Raw genomic sequence first — 22574 nt, forward strand, 5'->3', positions numbered from 1 at the left:
ATATAAATATCTATCATTTATCTTTTCATTTCAGTCTTCTAATGCATCTTTATATTATAAGCAGAGGAGTAGCCTATCAATGAAAAGTAAAGAGAGTCTACACAAAACTGTTTTATTTTCTTTATGATTCTAATATTAAATATTTATATTAAAATCCATATTACGATAATGCCGTATATTTTATACATCCAACTCGAAATTAATTACATTTACATCATTAATTTTAATTAATATAAGTGAAAATTTACATAACGAAACCAATTTTTTTCGAATTTACAACGTAAATTACGTTTATTTCAAATCGTAATAAAACCAGAAAAAAGTGTAGAGTTTATTTACGTCATCAACAATATTAAGAGGCGCTTATAAAGTGTTAATATTTATCCACTTACTTCTGTATATTTAGATTTAAGTTTCGTCTAATTTCTCCAAACAAACACTCCATCTACTTAAGAGTATTTGAACGGAGTAAAACCGTTTAGCAAGCAGCTTGTCATCGCCAATGTAAATAAATAAATAAATAAAATATATAGGTAGAAAGAATACAAAACCTTTCGGTTACGTTCTGAGACACAGAGGTGGTCCTATCTAACTACTTATTATGACTAATTATTACTTAGAGTAAGGAATGGGCGGCAACACATTAACTTGCAAAACTACCAACGATATTATCAGAGAAATGCAAATTATATGTGATGTGCAGTTGTATTTACCTTGGAGAACATGATATGAGATGGCATGAAAAAAAAGAACACCAGTCGATAATTAAACAAACATAGCATTGATTTTTTAAATGTTGTATTCATACAGATAAAAGCTTGTATAAGTAAATTAACAATGAGTATTTGATAATAAATTAATATATTTTCTTCAAAAATCATACCTGTCTGTGACTTTTTTCTAAATATATATTTTTTTTTTATTTTCGTTCTTTGATATTTATCACATCCCACTTTAATCATTAAAGGAATTAATTAATTATTTAATTTGTTTTTTTAAATTTTTCACCTTACACCTGGCATTTTAAATTCATGTTTACATCATTAATTCGGAAGATAATTTAATTTAAAAAATGTCTCTCTCTTCCGTTTTGAATGGGAAATTAAACAGAAGCTACGTTTCACAGTTACATTTACAATTATTACTATCAATTTCTCATATTTAAGATTGTTTAATTCGATGACGTGAGCTATTTTATCCTTAATTCTTCGCTTCAATTCAATTTACACATAATAAAACACGAAAAAAAAGGGCGCATTTTTCTTAAATTGTATCATTTAACAATAGAAATTAATAAAAGATCATTTTTCAGTCGATTGATTAATCGTTTGAGAGAATATATTTTTAGTAGGATATTTATAAACACGTTGCTCGGAACAAAAAGGAATAAAGTCCTTCGAAGTTAGAAAAACTCGTCGTTTCCACAAGCACACGCAATAAAGTCATTGAGGAACTTAAATTGGTTGCTTTCGTTCGAACCAAAACTCTGGAGCGATATGTAATTACTCGTCTAACTGACTGTAATATATACTGAAGGATGTCTCATGGCCAACCCTTTCGCCCTTCTAAAATTTCGACAACCCCTAATTAAATGTGACGAATGAGAAACCACAATAGTTAGCTATTTTCTCTGAATAGAACCCTTAGATTGGGATCTACATGTTACTCCTTCTTCCTGCTTAATAAAACGCGATCGTACTATAAGAATATAAGGCCCCTGCCTCATAAAACTCCTTCCAAATTTTCACTTATAACAAAGCTTATTAATAATAATAAACGCTTTTTCTTCAAATAAATACATTTTTTGTTTTTTTATCTCCATCCTCTGAACAAAATTTACATAAAATTCAATTGCTGCACCTTTAAAAATTCCTATTAAATAAAATATTTTATAATAGTTAATTTTATTATAAAATTAAACTTTTAATTGTAAAAAAAAGCAACTTAATAATTTTATTCTTTAATTCCGTTTCGGTATCATTTAGATAATTTCAAGCCACCGTGTCGCTGCTGCCATCTGGCGTGACGAAACGGAAACTAATATCTTCCTCTATTGATCAACAGAGGGCGGTAATTTGCCATTAGACAATACAGTATTTAAATACTGTATTAAGAGAAATGCACTTATTTGTTATAATAATAATAATAATTATTATTATAAATAAATAATTATCAGAAAAATAAATTTTGAAATAATACTTAAAATTCTTTTTATTACTGAAATTTACTTGTCAGATCTTTATGATGATAAATTTAACAATCTGGATCGTTTAAATTAAATGAAATTTTATTAATGAAAATTAATAGGCATTTACGCGGATTTTACAGTTGATTAAATCGTGTTATTATTATTATTACTAATAAAAAGGAATTTGTGTGACAAATGCCTGTCTATTTTTGTTGATGCGGGAAGTACCGTATTTAATTAATATACTTCCTGTACACATGTAAACTTTCGTCAATTGATTTATTTGTTAACGTATTGGTATAAGGAAAGAATTAAAATATACTATTAAAGGTGCTTGCATGTTAATTTCATAAATAAATATGGTTTTTGAAAATAATGCTTTAATTAAATGTTCTTAAAAGAAGTTTGTTTATTATTGAGAGAAAATATTTACATAAATATTAAATTATTGTGTTATTGAGAAGCAGAATAATTTCTTAAATTAAATATTTAAGTTCGTATNAAAAAAATAATATAATACAAATTTTCTTAATATATCTACAAATAAAACAGAAATAGAAGTAAGCATTACTAATATAGATCTTGCCACCTACTGCTGTCAAAGACATAGAACAGATACGGATTTTTACGGATGGAGTTCACTTTATTGAGATTTTTCTAAGAAATTATCATTTTTTTTTGGGATCCTTTCCAAATATTTTCTTAAAATAGTTTATTATAATTCAATTTTTTTCCGAATAATTGCTCTCATAAAATGTTCTAACAGCAATATCTTAAGGCTCTTTCTTTGTTATTGTTTATTATTTTTTTAAAGAGGAAAAAAATTAAGGTGCATTTATAAAGTAATTTTAATCAAAATTTTGTTAATTTTTAAGGAATTTTATAAATTATTTAATAACTTCAATCAATGTAAATCAATTATGATAAGTTAACTGCTTACAAGTGCGGGTTATCTTTCAAATTTTAATGTCATTACAAGAGCTCGGTAACATCATTTTAAGATTGCTAAATTTAAATTTAGTGTATGTCTTTAAAATCTATTGTTTTTATTAATTTTATAGGATTAATGATTAGTAGAAATAGAGATTAAGCGAATTCCATTACATGTAAAGGTTTTATGATTGATGTATTCTGGAAGGACTAATTATAAAATAGCCATGCTATTTTCATCTTCAAGAATTTGTTTACTCGTTTGCCATTCGTAAGTTTGTTGAAGTGTTGGCTGTCTGTCGGTGCTTACATAAAGAATTCTATCAATTTTTATCCTTTTACACGAGCTTATTATATATCTATAACGTTTAATGTATTAAATTTCTCATTTTTGATCGTTCGAGAACTTATAAGTTTAATGAAGAATTAAAGAAATATTATAAAATTTCCACTAGTTTCATTTAATTAAAACTCTTTATCGAGAAGTCAGTTTAATTTACTATTATATAGGTCTATACACAGTAAAATCGATATAAAGCGAAATTGTATAAAACTGTTGAGAGTTGGTTCCTATTAATACGTCTTTCGTGTTAATTTTCATATCTAAGACAGGAAAATATATAAAATCGATACACTATAACGCGGGATCTCTTGTAATTCTATTAAATTTTTGGTCTTTGAGCCGACGTTATATCGAGTTTGCTGTGATATTTCGGCCTGGCGGACACTAAGAGGGTCTACTTTTTCTAAATTATGACTTCGGACAGACCACAATAAAGGTAGTTAATGGTGAGAGAGAGAGAGAGAGAGAGAGAGAGAGAGAGAGAGAGAGAGAGAGAGGGGCCTGATTTATCAGCATCTATACAGTACTCGAATTCGGATCCCAGAGTGATAGATTGACATCATCATCCAGCTATTACAAACCTTCTTTACCTCTTTAAATACACTTTAGATACTATATTTCTAAACGAGAGAAGGCCCTCTCTTTTAGAAACCGGTTTCATGCATGGGCAAGGCCTCTTAGAGAACCTTACTCCTCTAAGTTTCTCTTAAAAGGCCTCTCATCATTCACCCGAGGCCTTAAGAAGAAAACAATCTTTATCATTTATAAACTTTTTTAACGTTGTATTTTTAATTTACCGAGGGCCCTGGGAGCCTCAAAAAGTTAAGTAGTATGTTCACTGAGAAGCCTTAAATGATATACTGTATATAACTTGTAAAAATTATTTACAGAGTCGTTCTTGTCAATAATAAAATGCGTGTACGAAATAATAAGTTAACTGAAATTGAATATTGTGTACACTGTACAGCAAACGTCGCTTCAGAAGAGACGTCGCACGAATTATATTTCTTGTTATCAAATATAGAATATTATTGTTTCATTGTTACAGTCCGACCTTGGAACTATTGAATCGCCATTTTTGTATTGGTGTTTCGAGAGGCATTTGTCACTTCATTCGTTAAGTAGCCATATCTATATAAATAGTACACTATAATCTATACGGTGTTTCGATTATACTCGCTAAAAGGTGCTTATATTATTATTAAAGTATTGATTTATAGTTAAGTAGGGAAATTTTTCTTGCCACGCGATCATATATAAATTCAATTGAATGAAAATTAAATACAAAAAAAGGGGTATAAAAATGACGTCGTTTTATAGGTTTTTGCTGGATTGACGTCAAATTGATGTGAAAGTGTACGAAGGTTTCTATTGTTAGTACTTTATATTTATTTTATTCTTTAAAATTTTCGTGTAATAAACGGAAATTTAAGTTTTAATTATATAGGCCTATATTATCTATATATATAGAAACTCCTATATGTATGGGGTTATTCATAGAGATATTCCTTATATATGGCCTACATATATGTATATAGGCCTATGTATAAGGAATAGCTCTATGAAATATGTATTGTATTACAGTCTATAAATCCCATGAAAGCTAGGCATATTCATGATGGAAAGAAAAAGCGCATATAAAATTATAATATATAAATTATAATATTAAATATAATTAACGCATAGGCACTACTGTCTATGGCGAGGGGCCTTCTTCTTAAGCGCTCATTAATAATATTTTTATTCTATAACAATGTCCTTAAAGAAATAGACCCTCAAAAGTACTTAAAATGGCCACGTATGCGCATAAATTTTAGTAAATTTGGCTGCAAAAGTAATTTTATGCAGTAGAGGTCCATACGTTTTTTACTCCACATTTCATTTTAAATATGTATATATTAATAGTTTCAAATTTTTGGCTAGATTCAGGCTTATTGTGACCCTAAGCTATAACATATAAAAGGCCTTTCCAGCAAATAACAATACAAGGCCTTAAGCTATAGACTTATAACACGAGGACCTAACCTGTAAACCTATTTAACCTTGTGTAAATCCGCCCATAATAGTACGCATTAATTGTTTAATTTGCTATATTAAAAAAAAATATATATATATATTTATATAGTAAAACCTGTTAAAAACGGACACCTGCCAAACCGGGAAAAGTACAGGTTTTAATGTAAAATTTTATATTATGAATATTAAAAATATTACGAAAAATGTAACTTTTTAGTTATATTTATACAATAATTTTCAAGAATATAGTCTAAATTACCTTGTACGCCGAAACCTATATAGGAAAGATGAATATATTTAGTCTCCATTTAAAAAATAGGCCTATATATATATAATATATTCGGTTTAAGAAGTCATTAAATGCGAAAATATAAGTTAAATTAGACTACAATGCCCGATTTATCACTACAGGAAAGAGATTTTTATCCAAAAAAAGGGGGGAAAATGAAGAAATCTTAGAGTATTCTTGCAATGGTGAAAAACAAGTTCCATTAGAAGCAATGTATATTCGGTAGTGTCGATAAGAATGGTTGTAATGTTCGTGTTTAGTCATTCTCACCTCCCGTCCCAGGTGGACTGTTGAATGAACTGTGACACGATGGGGGTGGCGATATGACAGTGATCTGTTCGTATTTAGTGAGTGACAGACAAATGCCCGAGACACGGCCCGCAGTAAAAGACAAGTTAGAGGACCTCCCAACTCGCAACCACGTGGTGGTCGAAAACAAACAGCCGACACTCGTAAATAAGAAGAGAACTTTAAAAAAAAATATCATTACGAATAACGGCTGGATGTACCAATCGTAAATCTCTGTCTGTTGGGTGTACCTTTGAGTTGTGGGGGCGTTTTGAACATATTCTAGCTCCTTGCACGTCGAATTCCGTACAGAACTATATAATGACTGACGAATGCCAGACACTACTCGCTGATTTGCTGCTTCTGTTACATATACCCGCCCGAGTGCTACCCAGATAACAATTTTATAATATCTTGAAAGCATAGGTTGTAAGGAGGAAATTTCTTAGAGAATTCTTAAAATTCTATTATAAATTTATAATAATTTCAATAAAATATCTTACTGTAAACTTAATAATAATAGCAAAATTTGTTTATGTTATTTAAAAATACTAAACTGAATGGAATGATTTATGAGTTTGTTCTCTTATGTTTAGTTTCACTTTCTCGATTCTCATAATATAACTTACAGGAGTGTGAATTTATCAAAGATAAGAGGCTTTGACATTTTGTATAAAAATATTGGTATGTTGTGAAGATAGCGAAAATATCAAAGAATGATAACGGCATTTATTGGATTTTAAACAAGTATTTAATACATTTTTATGGTTTATCATCATAGTTGGTGGCGTTTATGACGATGGAATCCATTGCGAATTAGTTAAGGGATGGACTTTTTTTTTAAAAATATCTAAAAATAAACGGGACTAACGAAGAAAGGATCATCCTGTATGAAAGAAAAGGATCATTTGAGAGATATGAACATGGTTACTGGCAGATTTCAACAGTTTCCTAATGGCCTGCTAACGTTACATCTGCTATGGATCTTAAGCAGTTCGGGACAATTCGTCAGTCACAGGCCAGCAACTTCCTTCCCTCGACAAAAACTCTCATTTTAAGAGTGTACGTGATGACACCCAAATGAATGGATAAACATTTTATGGGTGGCTGACTCCGCTTTCATCCACTTCGATATTTTACCTCCTTATCATTTGTCCCCATTAAACAGCCCCATGCGAGTCACTGCTTGATACTAACCAGCTTCGACTGCAGAGGGGCATGCTATTCGTCATGGCTCTCTTTACTGTCAGCGTACAATTGATTTCTTCGTCTTTCCAGCATGTTTGCTATCTAGCAATATGGGTATTCAGCGCGAGTGCCACTCGCACCAAAATAACCTTCTGAGTACCAACAGAAAATGAAATATGAAGAGATGGCAGAGGGTGACGATAAGAAGGGACAGAGAGGGTTTAAACTCCTTATTGAACCACCCGTGTAGAATCCAAAGTGAGTAATTTGGGCTCCTGCTAATATTCTTATCGCCAATCGTAATTCAGACGGCATAAAACAGTCTGTCATCGTCATCTCGACGGTGGAAAAAATTTCAAATTAAATATAGTAGACGTAAAAACCTATGTATATCATTTTTAAAACGTTAAGAAACTAGTACTTTTCACCCTTGTGCAAGTTTGGAACCATTAAAAATAAACTGTTCTGTATTAAAAGTAGGGAAATGTATGTTAAAAATGTGCAGATAATTAAATTTAGTGCCGCACGTTACTAGGTCATGGGAATAGGATAAATATTCTTCTATATTTACCCGAATTATCTACAGTTAAAAGAAATAAACTTAACTCCTTTCTAAAGCAAACAATCGGATGTTATCGCTGGTAACACACAAAACTGAAATGGTGGCTTTCAGATAAAAACACAAAACCTCACTTTGGCCTTTTAACACGGTTGTGCCTTCACTGATATGGCACAATTTATGCCATTGAAATCGAGAAAATTCATACGCATGACGGATTATCCACTTGGGATGATGCTTTTATTACTAAATATTATATTACATTGGCAGCAACTTGTAAATCACAAAGGCCTTTGAGCCTTACAAATCAATTTATTTTCCTGTTTTGTTGCAAATACATAAACAATAAAAGAAGGAACCATTAAGGAGCAGAATCAGCAGTAATTTAATCAGTTTTGATGGGCTTTGCTGATTAAATAAACAACATTCGATGTTTTATTAACTTTACAGCTAATGAAGTTAGAATATATAACTTTTCTAATTGTATATTCTAAACTTAAAATAACTTTATATAAGGATATAATTTAGATATTTCAAGAAATATATAAAATATTCTTCTGTACACCCTTCTTATTAGAGTATTATTTTTAGCTCCACGTGAAGAGTTTCAAATTACGATTCTTGATGAAAGATGCTGTGTAATTTCGATCCAAATTGCTGAATTTAAACTTAAAAATACTTAAATTCGATGCCGAATAATTATAAATTTCGATAAAATTGTATTACGGTATGCTTTAACCTTCGAGAATATTACCATTTTGTAGATTAAACTCGAAGAATTGAATGAGAAACACGCAGATTTTCAATAAGAACTGCCCGCATTTACCTCTTTTTTTAAAGTGACACCGTATAAATGTTTAATTATATTTTACTTTTTATCTTTTTTTAGTTACATTCATTAGAGTTTAAGCAGTATCAGAGCCGTACAGACCTCAGTAGTGAGTATGGATAGCGCTTAATGAGGCTCACATCATGGTAATTACCGAGATGACACGCTGAAAACCGAGACGACCAGACCAATCTGTCAAACGGGGTGACGAAGGCGAGGAGAGACCTTTGCGCCCCTGTACAAATATTTGTCGCCTGCGTGTCATTGGGGATGACCATCTAGCCACTTCGGTGACAAGTGACAATATCCCGCTACCTCCTTTATAGGAATATTAGTCACGTGGACATCATCATGGGAATTCTTTGCCCGTTTTCGTTAACTGTATTTGTCACATGTCGCTCGATCCCCGATACGATAAAGGAAAACTGTTACATTTCGGTAATTAACTGTATAAAAAGAGCCTTTCTTTTATCGAAAAAAAATATATATATACATACTTTTTCTTTTATTTTAAAAAGTTATATTTAAGTAGGATTTTTAAGTGTTTTTTTTTGTGTGTTAAGAAAGGTATCGTCTATCAATTATTGTTGTTTTTGTTATTAAATGCGTCATTCGAGACTCGAGTCAGCAAATAAAAAAAACTGCTGAATATTATTTGAGAAAATTATTTTACCAAATTCGTATGTGACGATTAGAGATTATAAAAATTCAGGTCAGAGGTCAATGAGCAATAAATTGTTTTTATGTCCATACAGAAACGTTTGTAAATTCTGAAGAAATATTCTCACTTTCTTCATTCAGATATTAATCAAATTTGTTATATTATATAATCTACTAACCTTTTCTATAAATAACTTAAAGGTGTTTAATTAACACGCGCAGATAAGTGCATCAAAGCCTTCATTAAAGATGCAAATCAAGCTTTAGAATACTATAACGTTAACTAATGGCCATTTAGTTTAATTGTAACGATAATTATAATTATAATTAAGTTAAATTGTTACTAATGGAAGTCTACTAATGTATTTTAGTGTGAACTGCTGCATTTTTCGCATAGAATATCTTTAGATAATATCAATTAAGCTTTTGCCATCTTCTAATTAGAATTAAGTACACTAGATTAATTATTGTGCGGATGTAGTGAACATTCGAACACATTCCTATGTAAAAAACTTAATTTTATTCTGAATTTCCCCCTCGTCAAGCATATCGATGCACAATGGACATTCCAAAGTGTAGTACGGTCACGTGGATCAAAAGCTATGCCTGCCCTTGTGACACAGTGTGGACAGCTATGCCTTCATACGGAATTAAGTTATCGGCCCGATGACCCCCAACTCCAACTCTTATCTGTTATCACCCAATGAAATATTCAGCGGTGGAAAACTTAATAATTTATTCTCTTAGTCTGACAACGTGGGTGGGCCGGCAATGCCGTCAACACGACAGAAACAGAAGGCTTCGTTCCTCCTCTCTTTCTGCTTGCAGATGTGTGGTCCAGGGACGGTGCCATAATGCTAAGGGGGTCTCTTTTGGCAGTTACATCTGGACTGAGGTGCTTAAACAATCACAAATTATCTTCGATATAACGAGTTTTGTGTCTTGAACTGTGTTCTTAGATCTTCTGTGAGGAAATCAATTACATAAACACCATATCGTAGTGTTGGGTGGGCATCTTTCTATAAGGTAATTACATACTGGAAATAATTACAATACCTGGAAAAAGTAAAGAAGTTCACTCACCTCGTTATTCGACTCAACTACGTACTAATTCATCAAAGTTAAACCGGAAATAACATATTCCTATCTAAGAATGTATACAGGATTAGTGTACAAATTGATATTGGAGTCGTTTGATCTTTCGCTCTTTCTGTATCATCGTGTACTAAGATCAAAATGTCTTAATATATGATAATACTGACAGGAAAGTATCATTCAAAACCATTTGCATCGTGTTATTATTCATTTAAAGCCATTCAGCAACAAGATAAATTTAGATTTTATTAAACTCCCTTCTCTCTCTTAATGAACGGATGTTAATAAAATCTAAAATTTAGCTTTTCCATTAAAAAATATCAACTTTTATCTTGCTCTATAATCATTGTCTAACTTAGGTTAGAAGGGTTACATCAATGAAAGCTGCGTAAATGAAATTTCTATAGTTTTTCTACTGAAAAAGTAAACATTTTCCAAGAATATAAGACGATTTTCGTATCTTCTATGAACTTTCAGCTTACAAATTACTTATTAATAATTTTTCTACAAGTTTCTCATCTGTAACTTTCTATCAGTAACACAATTCGCGTTAAAATAATCCATATTTTACTTAGGATTTTAATGCTTTTGGATACAAAACGATGTGAATTTAGCCAAAAGCTCTACATTCAATAAGGGCACTCGGTGTGCTAATTTGATAATTCTTTTATAAATTTCCTATTAATAGTACAATTCTGTAAATAGATTTTTAAAAATTTCAGATTTAATACAGTTTTTTAACCAGTAACTCTCATATTTATACGCCATATTTATTAGTATAAATATGAAAGTATTGTATTTATAGAACTTCCCTGTTAGAAAGTAGACGACGTCTGTGTTGATATAAACAACTTTTAATAATATTTTTTTAAACTGCAAATATACTGAAATTTATAATATTTAATAGAAAACTTATTGAAATTAAATCTAAAACTTCAATAAAGTTATTTAAACAAAATGATAAATATAAAATTCCAACTTATCCAAACCTGTCGATGATGACTAAGAAAACTGCAATCATCGAACCTGTTAACGATCACGAAACGGGTGTTTTGGCTTAGAATACTTTTGTGGCATTAAAATATTATCTTACGGCCGTCTAAAATATTCCATATAAGTGTTCTGGACGTATCCCACAAAGTCCACATACCCCTTCCGTCGTCACGAGGATGGCGAACTCATCATACATCCTGTTGCATATGTGACGTGTCTCTCGACATCCCATCAGAAGTACGAATGTCAAAGGTCGTTTCCTTTATTCTGGTGATATCACAGTAAACAACAGTTACGGCAATTATACGAATTTGGATAGAAAAGACACGGAACTTCGTCTATAAAATCCAATCGAAATGGATAAACGAGTTACACGATAATCGATTACAGAATTATTTAGTTTTCATTATAGTTAAGTATAGAATATATATATATTATGCTAATACAGTAACAAATTAACAGAGTTGTGTGAGAACAAAGAGCATTTGGAAGTTTCGCGATAGACATGACAGGACAAAGTCCAAGGTGTTATTGTGCTGTATGGGAACAGTACAGAGATGTAATATTACACCTCAGTGCAGATACTCCATGCCAGATACCCTCTGAGAAGGACTCAAATCCACACGTAGCCAATGTTATCCCACGTGTTAAGCTCAGGGTTAGATTGCACCCCCAAAAAAAAGAAGAAGAAGAAGAAGAAAAAAAATTCATGTGGATACCGCAAAATAACAACCAGTTAGTTATTTAAAGCAGATGTCCCTTTATAATTTATTAATTGGAACCAAAATAAAATTAATTTAATTAATTTAAAGTAGAAAAAATGATATTTTATTATTATTTAATAAGATTTTAAGAATATTTTAAAAATTAAAATAACCTATTTCTCGTCTTACACGTTTAATTTACATTCTAATGATAATTATAAATGTAAAATTATAAATTATGGAATAAAATTTTATTAGGAAAATCTAGAAACATGATACGAAGTATACAATACTTTATCTGTTAAATAATATCGATTGACACGTGAGATATTTAAAATCAAACCTCTGAACGACGGCCATTAAATACGGAAATATAAAAATAATGGCCGTTGTTTGGAGGTGGCCGTTATTACAGGTTCGACTGTATAATAATTTAGGCTTAAATGTTAAATTTTTAAAGTGAATTTTTGTCCGTATTCTTTTTTGTAGGCCTGGGTATATTTAATTGTTTAAAAACACGTAAAAAATAGACTAGACGATAATTTTATTCGCAAAATTTACCATATATTTAGATATAAATTTGGCTGATAAAACTATAAGATAATTTAGATCTATGCATCTATAATTTCCATTAAATTATTAAAATAGACACAGATAGAAAGGGTCAAAAAGGGTCTTGGATAGAGAGAGATGTGAGATTTCATTTTTTTATATAGAAAATATTATATAAATTAAAAGTTTATTTTGATAAGTGGTGAAAAATCTGTTTTTTATTTGTTTTATTTATTCTTTTTTATAGTTTTCAGAGAAGAGTAGAACCCACATTTGTGACCAAGCGCTGCCTTGTCTCAACTCTCAACCCTTGAATCAAAAATATAAGAAAATGTAACGAAGTAAATAAACATTAAAATTAATAATAATAATAATAAATTATTCAAACGAGCTGCATCTTGCACAGAAGCTATAACATAAGCATGTGAGGCCCTAAGCTATAGACTTATAAAGCTAGGCCCTAAGTTTCAGCTTGTTTAGCTTATGTATAAATTATAATATAATATATAAACAATATATAAACTTATTTTAATATTATAGAAATTGGAAAATATATAATATGTGCATAGAATATAAACCAGATCTAGAATTATCGTTTTTTTTCGTGTTCTGACGTGGAAAATCTCCAAAATTTAGACTTTTATATTAAAATAATCGTGTTATATATTATAATTCTTTTTGATAAATGTTAAAAATTTTATTTTCCTTTGTTTTTTTTTTTTTAATTTATTCGTATATATTTATGGCTTTCGGGAAGAGGTAAGACAATATATCTATGACAGGCCTGGGCTATGAATCCTTGAAAAATATGTAAGATTAATTATTAAAATATAAAATAATTAAAGCTAAATACACGTCAAGGATAAGATTTTGTAAAAAAACTTTCTAAAAATAAAATTATAAATTAAATTTACAGTAAAACCTGTCCTGAATAAAACGAGGAAATTTGCTTAAACGGAAAGAAATTCTTGAGAACGGAGCGATTTTCTATGTTAAAAAGAACCTGTCTAAAACGGAAACTTGCCATTCGTTTTACACAGGTTTAACTGTATTAAAATACATGTTTAATTAATTAATAAAACTTATTCAAGTTATTTATTTATAATTTAAAAAAAATTAAATAAACAACGATTCAAATTGATACTTCCCGTTCAGGCTAATTGCATCATAGACACGAAAAGTAGGGAAAAATTCATTTAAAATTTAAAAATCACTCATTAACAGATAATAAATTTAATCTATAAATAATATACAAATTTCCCTTTTTTTCCAAATTTTTATTCTCCGAAATTAATCTAAATACGAGCATGAAACTGTATTCAAATAACATGTCAGCATTTATATTTTCTTATATTTGAGTAGATTTAAAAGGCAAAAATGATGTATAAATACACGATAAAAATTTAAAAATTTATATACACATAGTTATTAGCGTTGTATTAAATAATTTAACACAAAATTAATAAATCTTAGAACAATATTCGGTTAGTGGAAAGTGATGCGGGATGATGAACAAGGAGTCGTATTTTTAATCCTAGTAAAGGAGGATTAAAAATATGTATAAAATATAGACTTTTTCGTTATTTTTCTTTAAATATATCAAATCATTTACTATAAAAGTGCTTAAAGATTTCTATTTTTTAATATTTTATATAAGAATACTCTATTTTTGGGGGTTTTTATCCTAAAAATGTGAGGATAAACTCTAGTATAGGCTTAATTAAAATTATATATTAAAAATTAATTAATTTAATTAATTTTTAAAGATATTAAGATATTTATCTTGGAATTTATCATCTATTCATTCATTACATAAACATTATTTTTTATTTAATATTTTAATAAATATTAGACTCTAACCAAAGAGATATTCACCAAATTAATCGATTAAAAGCCTTTTTTTGTATAAAGAAAATAATAATAATATTTTTATTATTCAATTTAGAGAAATTCCGGCGAAAAATGCCGGATAAAATTTCATAATTCTATTAATTTTCTTACTAATTCATTCTAAAATCCAACCCAGTTCATATAATTTTGCTCTGAGGATCTGATTTATTTTAAATATAATAAAATACAGTTAAAATTTTATATTTAAACTAATAAAATTTCCTGTTTTACATGCAAGATTTTAACATTTTAAATACAGTGCATTGAACAGAAGCTATCCTTTAGCAAATGATTTATTGTTAAATCGTCCATTCTCCTCGACCTGTAGTTATGAAAGGAAGATATTTTAAGTTTATAATGCGACACACACGAACAAAAGTTAAGAAAATGATGTGTTGTTTTCAAGAACCAGTTATTTTTCCAATAAGAAGTAAACACTCCAAGGTTAAGACGACAAAGATCATTCTCCATAAATATATCCAAACTTGTTTTCACCTCTTTGCATTATGATATCTTGGTTTCTATTTGGCATGGATCCATGTTATGAAGTGTTCTTATTCAAATTCAATGGGCNTTTCTTATGAGAACTTTCTATTGATATTTTATACATAAAAACAATTAGATTTAAGAAATTCAAAGCTAATTTAATTTTTTTAAAATTATATATAAGCTAAAACTAGCATTTATAGAATGTACTGATGTACTGTGGGCTAGTGTTTATGAATTTAGCTTATCTTTCAAGCATTAGTCTCATATAAAATGATTCTAAATCAAGCTTTTGTCAAAATTATTTTAAATAATCTTTTTAATATCGTAGACTAATACACTAATAACTGTATTCAAAATTAGAAAACGTAATAATGAGGTTAATAAAGGTTAGAATTTAAATTTAGAAAAGACTTTGGAGTGCTCATTATATAAAATTTTCATACTTCTTTTATAATTTTTTGGTGTCAGTTTACAATAAGACTTAACACAGAGAGGAAAAGAGTTAGAAGATAGAAACTTTTAAGAAAATAAAAATCCGGATACAATGAGAAATTTCAAATATCTGTACAATGTAACAGTGTAATATTTCAATAAGGAAGAACAGTGATATATTACACAAAGAGCAATGTACTCTTTTCGTTGGACACAATTGCCATGTATCATTGTATCAGCGTATCAGTTATCATTTGGCACGCTTTATTCTTTTAGATCAAGTAACAAAGGACCCTCATTCACTTAGCAATATAACACACATGACTAATATATCACGTAATATTTTTTGTGTCCGGTTTTAATAATTTTATACACTTTTTTTATATTAAAAAAATACATATATATTTATTAATATTACATAAAATGAATAATAAAATCTCCGAATAGATATTCGTTTCGGGAAAGTTTTAAAGATAAAATTAATGTTTATTTTTATATATTATTTTCTGAATTGCTTAATAGTCTAATAATAAATAAGTAATTGTCTTATAATAGTTTAATATTGTTTTATTAAATTATAATCATTTGACTACGTTGTAATTCGAGCTTATAGAAAATAAAATTTAAGTATCTATATCTAAATTAGAATCTGTTTAATCGCTATTTTATATAATATATTTATATTTATGATATTACTTTCAAATATAATCTAACTGAGCTCATAGATTAATTAGAAGTAGTGATTATGAATAAAGAACAAGCAGACTGGACTTAGATTTGTTGTGGTTCTAAGTTATAGCTCATAGCAGGCCTTTCCCTTTACCAAATAACAATATATAAAAGTATGATACCCTAAATTATACACTCACAATGCCTTAAAAAGGTAGGCCTTAAGCTGCAGATTAATATATATTTATAATTTAATAATGCAAAAAGAACTGTAAATCGAACCATCTACATGATACTGATACTTGACATACAGTACATCTCTCTTAATTAATGCGTAGACAATAAGAACATTAACTGCTAATTAACACTTAAATCTATTTAAGTGCTTACTGTTAAAGTTTAAATTTTTTAACTATAATTTTCTAAGATAGAAAATTGTGTGAAGAATAAAATGGCCTGTAAATTGTTAAGAGGAATGCAAACTTGTTAGGCCTACAGATTAATCATTATAAACTAAAAATATTTTAAAAAATAACTGTTTTATCAGTGAAAAATTTATGTAAAGTATTTTTTTTTAGCGTATTAATTAACTATTCTATTGTGGTCCATAAGTAAGAATCAATTAACCGAAGAGTCACAAAGGAAGCATTCCTCAACTTTTCTATTCTTTCTCTCTCAATTTTAAGTTATTTCAATCTTAGACCAATACTATAGTATCTTGCAAGTCCAATTTAATTATTTATATTAGTGTTATTTCAGGTGTTAAGTTCTAATTCTTTAACGCATATCTAAAGGAATTCTATTATCATTAAGACTGTAGAAAACAGTCTGTTTATCCGTTTATATACATTTAAATTTATTACTACACTTAATAATTTATAAATGTATAAATGTATTTACAAATTATAAAAGAGTTAATTTTGATGATACGGCATTTTATAATCATTCACTGTCACTTTTAACTATGCTACAATCGTTTAATATTCACTTGATAACTCATTTTTTTGATAAATATTTATATTTTTTATATAAAATAATATATTTATTAGTTAAAATAATAAATTATATTCATTAAAGAAGCGTTAGAATGTCTAAAAGAAGACAAATTCTCCATTATCTTTGTGCTTATGTATCAATAGAATTACTTTGTTATTGTAGAAATTCTCTTAGTTAATAGACAAAAAATATCAAATTTATTTAATTTAAAGCTAGGAAATAAAATAAATATCTATATATAAAGATGGCATTTAGCATTTACACCATTGATAAAGAAGAAATAAATAAATAATACATATAAATATTTCCAAATAAAACGAAATAAACATAACTACTTATCATTATCTATTGAAATTAAGTTATATAACGTTTATTTTCATCTTATAATATAGAAAATATAAAATTTAGAATTTTTGTCTTTATAAATTTGACCGAAAAGGAATCGGTTTTATTTATTTATTTCCTATATTAATGAATATTTTCGTGATATCGAAGAAAACAATTGAAGGATAAGAATGCAAAAGAGAGAATTTGACTGAACTAGATTGATTGTAGAAGGAATTTTGTTGTTCAGGTTGCTTTTAGAGGGATGTTTTGAAATGTTCAAAGGTCAGAGGTTCGTTCTCATCTCTTATCCGGTTCTTTTCAATCAACGGAGCTTGAAATCTGTCATCTAATCATCTAGTGTCCTGGTTGATCTCTAGATTCGACCTTTGATGGAACTGGGTCGTGCACATGTGCAGGTCTTCTTAGTATTACTGATACTTTTGCAATCTATCAGCATTGTTTCAGCAAACATGACTAAAATTCCATCCAATAAATAAAGTATCACAACATATACAACTCTATCTAAATTAAGAAGCGTAGAAAAATTTAAACTTTTACCTCTCTTACATAGGATTTGAGATTATAAATTTTTTCCGAGTGTAATATTTTATCTTCAGAAGTGATTTTTCGTTAATATCTGATTGCGAAATGTGTTTTAATCTCGAGTAGATCGATCTTGTTTTTATTATTGGCCTTCATGGGACCTATCTCTCGGTTTTAATAAGTCTTAAGAGGAAAAATTAATCTTAAAAAGTGGAGTCACGGATCCAGCGATGAAAAATTGAGCGCTTTATCGGCTGCAATTTTTCCGTTTTTTGACTTGTTGCCATAGATCTTATTCGAAAATACACTTATAAATAACCTTTAAAAAAAGGTTTATAAGTTCGTTAATTATTTTATATCCTTAATAAATACGTTTAAATAATTTCAGTGTTTAAACATTAAGTTTCAAGCTATATAAAATCGACAATAAATTAAACTTAAATCTTATTTTTAAAATATTAAAATCGAATTTAGAAAATGAATATTTTATAAATTAATTTTTTTAATCTAGAACTTTTATTTTATATAATATTTTAAATTTTTTTAAAGCTTAAGTAACGCATTAAAGCATAACACAATTCACACCTCTCCTGTTACGAAATAAAATAAAAAATTAATATTATTTCCATGTTTACACTTTATATTATATCTAAATTAGATCATTTCGAATTATTTTTTATGCATCAGCAGTATAGAAGATATAGAAAACTGGAACTTAGATTACTTAACAAGTGAATTATTAATTTTGCAAGTGTTACAGGATTAAAAGGAAGAGTCATAGTGAGGTCCACTGATAAATTGCCATTTGAAAAATTATCTAGTAGAGAGTTGTCATATGATATGAGTTTTTCCATTGCTAATCGTTTTTTCCTTTTTAAGCTAACTCAAGTTATTAATCATCATCCATCGTTAAAATCCATTTGAAGATATTTAAAAGATTTACTCATCTATATTCTCTAATTAGTTACACTTGCGTGCTTAAGATGATGAGTTTCGTCGTATAGATGATGACACTTCCTGAATATTTGCTTATTTTGCACGTTATAAAAGTTTATACAATGATTTTCTATGATCTAATACAGTTTATAAAGTTTTCTTATGTTATCCAGCAAATTAATTATTAAACTAATAATTTCTTTGATAAATTAATGTGTTTTCTAGTTTTTATTGTTGTAAGTCGACCCGTTAGAAAAATATTTAATATTAAATTACTAAATGTAGAGTTTTTAAAAAATTATTTGTAAATTAGATGTGTTTCTTCAATACGCGACTGATAGAAGTTTATTTTCGAAGGATTATATCTAGGATAATGCTCGAGAATAAGGCCTAGTAAGTTGTATAAGATTATTATAGGATTTAATAGGGACTTAAAGATAAGCTTAGTGAATTTAAAGGACTTAAATATTCATAAATAACAATCAAGAGGCACGTAACTTCATTTAGAAATTCTTCTCTATTGCTCTCCGTTGATGATCCAGTATCTCCACTCCACTCTATAAGGAGTTTACGATAATATATAAGATTAGAGGATATATATGACTTTATATATAAGTCCTAATTGTGACTAGTTAAATTTTAATCCCTGGTGCTACCGAAGTATCTCGGAATGGTGCAAGTATTTTAAGGTAACAGCTTCATTTTTGATAGTTTTCAATGGAATGAAATCTCTATTTATATAATCATAGATATTCGTAAAATTCGTGAATAAATATTGGTTCGAAATTCATAAAGAAAAGCAGATTTACTCCACAATTATTTAAATTGTGTCGTTTTACACTTACAAGTAAATTAGTAATTGATAAACAGAGGATATCCTATAGAAAAATAAAGAAACAACACATTATAAATGTAATAAAAGACTGAATAACGTTAAATTTTGCAAAATTATAAAATATCATTATCTATTGAAATTAAGTTATATAACGTTTATTTTCATCTTATAATATAGAAAATATAAAATTTAGAATTTTTGTCTTTATAAATTTGACCGAAAAGGAATCGGTTTTATTTATTTATTTCCTATATTAATGAATATTTTCGTGATATCGAAGAAAACAATTGAAGGATAAGAATGCAAAAGAGAGAATTTGACTGAACTAGATTGATTGTAGAAGGAATTTTGTTGTTCAGGTTGCTTTTAGAGGGATGTTTTGAAATGTTCAAAGGTCAGAGGTTCGTTCTCATCTCTTATCCGGTTCTTTTCAATCAACGGAGCTTGAAATCTGTCATCTAATCATCTAGTGTCCTGGTTGATCTCTAGATTCGACCTTTGATGGAACTGGGTCGTGCACATGTGCAGGTCTTCTTAGTATTACTGATACTTTTGCAATCTATCAGCATTGTTTCAGCAAACATGACTAAAATTCCATCCAATAAATAAAGTATCACAACATATACAACTCTATCTAAATTAAGAAGCGTAGAAAAATTTAAACTTTTACCTCTCTTACATAGGATTTGAGATTATAAATCTTTTCCGAGTGTAATATTTTATCTTCAGAAGTGATTTTTCGTTAATATCTGATTGCGAAATGTGTTTTAATCTCGAGTAGATCGATCTTGTTTTTATTATTGGCCTTCATGGGACCTATCTCTCGGTTTTAATAAGTCTTAAGAGGAAAAATTAATCTTAAAAAGTGGAGTCACGGATCCAGCGATGAAAAATTGAGCGCTTTATCGGCTGCAATTTTTCCGTTTTTTGACTTGTTGCCATAGATCTTATTCGAAAATACACTTATAAATAACCTTTAAAAAAAGGTTTATAAGTTCGTTAATTATTTTATATCCTTAATAAATACGTTTAAATAATTTTAAAACGAAGAGAAGTTTACTTAATCAGTGTTTAAACATTAAGTTTCAAGCTATATAAAATCGACAATAAATTAAACTTAAATCTTATTTTTAAAATATTAAAATCGAATTTAGAAAANCTGTTTTACATGCAAGATTTTAACATTTTAAATACAGTGCATTGAACAGAAGCTATCCTTTAGCAAATGATTTATTGTTAAATCGTCCATTCTCCTCGACCTGTAGTTATGAAAGGAAGATATTTTAAGTTTATAATGCGACACACACGAACAAAAGTTAAGAAAATGATGTGTTGTTTTCAAGAACCAGTTATTTTTCCAATAAGAAGTAAACACTCCAAGGTTAAGACGACAAAGATCATTCTCCATAAATATATCCAAACTTGTTTTCACCTCTTTGCATTATGATATCTTGGTTTCTATTTGGCATGGATCCATGTTATGAAGTGTTCTTATTCAAATTCAATGGGCAAAGCACTTAATTCGCTACGCATTACTTCATAAGAGATATTTAAAAAAAAAACCTGACATTTTGCCTCACAAGAAGGTTAAAAAATATAGAAAAAAACTAAAATATAAAGGCGATATATTCCGTGATTGCAGGCCTGTAGGCGTTCAGATCCTGTTTTATGATCATGTGATTTTTAACCACAATGACATCATTTAGGATATCACTAACGATATAGAGTGTATTTTCAGCGTAATATTTCATTAATTTGTTTGTGAATTAGACAGATTCACCTCTGAAAGACTTGTATGGATAACTATCGTCGAGAATTCGTCTATGAGTAAATATATAAGCTTATGTTTAGCCTATATATATATATATATATATATTTAAGTAATTTTGTCTTAAAAAATTACATATAAATTTATAAATGGATCATAGTTCGTAGAGTCATCTCTTATCGTACTTACGCAAGTTATTTGCATGTGTAGTGTAGCAACAACTAGGCCTGAAAGTTACACGTGTTTATAGAATTAATCCTAAAGTTTTATCCATAAAAATTAAATGTACAACAGAAATTTAAATATGTAAAAATTTGAAGATCGCTACAGGATGTTAGTAAGGAAGTTCTCATTTCTGTAATATAGACACTTTAATTAGTCTACGTTGCATAACTTCCTGCACATAGTAATAATAAAAAAACGAAAGCGACTGGTTAGCAATAAAAATTTAAAAATTTATATACACATAGTTATTAGCGTTGTATTAAATAATTTAACACAAAATTAATAAATCTTAGAACAATATTCGGTTAGTGGAAAGTGATGCGGGATGATGAACAAGGAGTCGTATTTTTAATCCTAGTAAAGGAGGATTAAAAATATGTATAAAATATAGACTTTTTCGTTATTTTTCTTTAAATATATCAAATCATTTACTATAAAAGTGCTTAAAGATTTCTATTTTTTAATATTTTATATAAGAATACTCTATTTTTGGGGGTTTTTATCCTAAAAATGTGAGGATAAACTCTAGTATAGGCTTAATTAAAATTATATATTAAAAATTAATTAATTTAATTAATTTTTAAAGATATTAAGATATTTATCTTGGAATTTATCATCTATTCATTCATTACATAAACATTATTTTTTATTTAATATTTTAATAAATATTAGACTCTAACCAAAGAGATATTCACCAAATTAATCGATTAAAAGCCTTTTTTTGTATAAAGAAAATAATAATAATATTTTTATTATTCAATTTAGAGAAATTCCGGCGAAAAATGCCGGATAAAATTTCATAATTCTATTAATTTTCTTACTAATTCATT

This window comes from Centruroides sculpturatus, unplaced genomic scaffold (genome assembly GCF_000671375.1).
Source record: "Centruroides sculpturatus isolate CEXI.00-Female unplaced genomic scaffold, Cexi_2.0 scaffold1582, whole genome shotgun sequence".
Lineage (NCBI taxonomy): Eukaryota > Metazoa > Arthropoda > Arachnida > Scorpiones > Buthidae > Centruroides > Centruroides sculpturatus.